The 3523-nt window shown below is 39.9% G+C and overlaps 1 protein-coding gene across 1 annotated transcript in view; it reads right to left on the reverse strand.

Annotated features, from left to right (window-relative positions):
• The window catches only part of nrg1 (neuregulin 1), a 32441-nt gene that overhangs the window by 11376 nt on the left and 17542 nt on the right, over positions 1 to 3523 (reverse strand). The gene's annotated exons all lie outside the window — the stretch shown is intronic.

A 3523-nucleotide genomic window follows, 5' to 3' on the forward strand; every position in this document is an offset into this window, starting at 1 on the left:
TTGCTTTACTGGAAGAACTGAGTAAATCAATTTAAGTGGTAACATTTGTATAAATAAGATGCATTTAAGTTAGTCTTACTTCTTATACAGAAAAATTATGTTAACACATTTTGAATAAGTTTGGAGAAATGCTGCATATGAGTGTAACTTACTAGTTTTAAGTTCAATTAATTGAATGGAATCGGTACAGTTAACTTAATTTACCCAAGTTATCTTAACAATAAATACTTTGTTACATGTACTCAGATCAAATATCTTCCATACTTAAATTGCTTGAGTTAATAAGCTAAAAATTGTTTAAGACAATCGGTTTCCTCAAGAAGTTTAAAACTTTACCTAAAACTTTACTTTAATTTCTGGATGTAGATAATTGTTTATCCTTATAGATTACATTATTCCTTGGTTAAACCTTTTAAGTGATGCATCATCTGAAATCCTCAAGATATAAGAGACACATATCAGATCAAACTTTGAATATGCAGCAGCAGCCTGGACCACAGCCTCACAACATCAATTCAACACACTTCTAATCATCCACAACAAGGCAATAAGAATGGAATACGGACTCCCTCACTACAATCAAAAACCATTCAAGAGAGATGCATTATCCTCACAGAGAAATACATAAAGAGAGCAATTCACAACCAAGCAGTGCCAGAGCTAATTCACAAAGCATGTTGAGCCATCCGTCTCTACAATCCTCCAAAACAAACCTGTAGGTTTCCATCTAATGAAGCCATAGCTTAACGCTCTATCATCCCTCTCGTCCGTATACAAATCCAGGAAAAATCCAGGAGAACACTTGTAAAGTTAAATTCTTTACTTTAAGTCAAAAAAGGTGATACAAAACAAAATCTTTTCCACTTACAAAATAATAAAAATCAATATACAGAAAGGGAGAGATAGAGAAAGAGAGATAGGCCAAAAAACTGTGTGGCTCCACTCTATCTGCTTGCCAGAATGGATTAATTACCTCTCAGTAACGCCCCTAAACTCCCTTCAAATGGGATAATTGAAGGACCAAAATAAGTTTGAAAACATTCCAATCAATTGCAAATGAAATTTACATATTTTAAATTATTACCACATATTTTAAATCTAAAGAATCATACAATTAACCTTTGGCATTACTTTAAATATTTTAATTACTTAATAATCACTGTGTACTTTAACCGCATAAATGCTTTTAGGCTCCTACATTACTGGCCCCTAATTGTTATCAATGTCCTTGAAACAATTACTCAAAAAACTTAACTTAAATGGAAGGAGCTGACATGCTAAGCTACTTAACTAAAGTCAAATTATCTGGAGAAATCTTGTTCTCTTCTTCGTCCTGTCCAGACAGGTACTTCTGATTAGTCCATTACTGTCTTTGCTCATCTCAAATGAGGACTTGATTTCAGAACAGTCCATCAATTATCCTCAGCTTCTTGAATAAGACATAGCTTTGGGTGACAAAGCTCATTGGTCTTGGTCTTGACTTTAACCTGACGAACAAAGCCATTCTTGTCAGGAAGAGTCTCCACAATTCTCCCAAGTGGCCATGAGTTTCTGGGTGAAGTGTCGTCCACAATTAGCACCACATCACCAACACAGAAGTTTCTTCCAGGTGTAGACCATCTTTGACATTCTTGGAGCTGTGTGAGATATTCTTTGGGGCGGCTGTGGCTCAATGAAGTGCGCTTGAGCTACTCTTTTGACCTCTGGGTCATCCATGTCCAACTGCATTCCAGGATTCATAGGCCACTGGTCCTATGGACAAAGCAAGAAACCTGGTCCTGAGAGCCAACTTTCATTTTTCAAGAACACTTCCATCCGTCCAAAAAATGGATTCATGAAGATCCAGCTCAAGCTCTTTCTTCAGAAGCTTGTCCATCTTGACTGCAACGGTGGCTGCAGTCAGTTCAATTCTTCGGGATGGTTGGGGACTTCAAGGGTGCGATCCTTGTTTTCGCCATCATCAAAGTGGATTGAACTTCACCATTTGCAGAGTGCAACAGAAGGTAGCTAGTCGTATCGTAAGCACCTTCACTCATGTCAGGGAAATGATGTAGCTGTGCAAAGACTGGCGCAACAAACTGCTTAGTCTTAAAACATCTGTTCACTGAATTTCTCAAGTTGTTGCAGACTTGAGATCCACTTTGTCCAGCTTTTAACAACACTGTCTGTCAGATCTTCATTCCAGCCATACTTCTGTCGGTATAAATCTTGCAGGATTGTTTTAGCCGGTAGTATTACTGGAGCGAGAAAACCCATTGGGTCATAGATGAGACGAGGGAAAGCAGACCTCTCCTAGTGTGTGGTCGATCTTTGAGGTTGCTCTTGAATTTAAACTGATCTGATTCTGCACACCAGTCTCCATCGGAAAGTTATCTTCATCCAAGTCCAGATCTTGAAACCCTTGTGCTCTTTCCTCTTCGGGAATTGAGTTGAGCAACTTCTGACTGCTGCTTGACCATTTTGTTAGTCGAAATCCACCTTTTGCCAACATGTTCTTCAAGTCAGTGCAAAGGGTGATTGCTGTATCTTCATCAGCAGTTGACTTAAGACAGTCATCCACGTAAACGTTTTTCTTCACTGTTTTGGCAGCTTTTTGTCCAATGTATTCGCAAAGTCTGTTGCACATTTCTGAAGTGAAAGGTTTCAACACTTGGTGATGATTTTGCGCCAAAGATGTGAACCAAGCTCTTTCTCATAATTCCCATCAGGCCACCAGAGAAACCTGAAAAGATCTGTGTCTTCGTCACTGACTCTGACCTGGTGAAACATGGCCTCCCCATCTGCTATAACCGCCACAGTCTCTTGTCGGAACCTCATGAGGACCCCTACTAGTGAGCTTGTTAAGTCCGGTCCTGTTGGTTCAGTGATGTTCCCTGAAAGCTTGCTGTGCAGTCAAAGACGACAAGCAGTTTTTGCTTGACTGGATGTCTGACTCTGTGGTGAGGCAGATACCACATTCACCCCTCAACTGGCTCATGATCAGCACTGTCGAGCTGCATAGCCTTTCTTGAGAATGTCATCCACGAATGGAGCATATTCTGTGTGAAACTTGACATCTCTAGAAAATCTTCTCCGTAAGTTCAGTGCACATTGTTCTGCAACTGATTTGTTGTTTTACACAATGACCATCCACAAGTTTTGAGGATTGAGACACCATGTTGATAAATCCTGTGACATTTTAATGTCTTCGTTTTTGTCCAACATCTGCAGTCATCTGCATCTTCCAGTCCAGAGAGTCTGTTTGTCTCCATCATATCACTTCCACCTCTGAGCGGTCCGTTCACTGTCCAACCTAATACTGTTCTCCCAGCGAATGGTCCATCATTCATGCTGCGTACCACTTGAAGTGGTTCCATCGTTTTGTCAGTAATCCAACCTCTGCTTGGTTTCACCTTCTTTAGGTGATACTTTCTCCACTTATCATATTATGATAAATATGTACTTGTATAGCGCCTTTCTAGTCTTCCGACCACTCAAAGCGCTTTTACACTACGTACCACATTCACCCTTTCACACACATTCA

The sequence above is a fragment of the Morone saxatilis genome, unplaced genomic scaffold (genome assembly GCF_004916995.1).
Source record: "Morone saxatilis isolate NCDOM2014 unplaced genomic scaffold, NCSU_SB_2.0 Contig21, whole genome shotgun sequence".
NCBI classification, from domain to species: Eukaryota; Metazoa; Chordata; class Actinopteri; family Moronidae; genus Morone; species Morone saxatilis.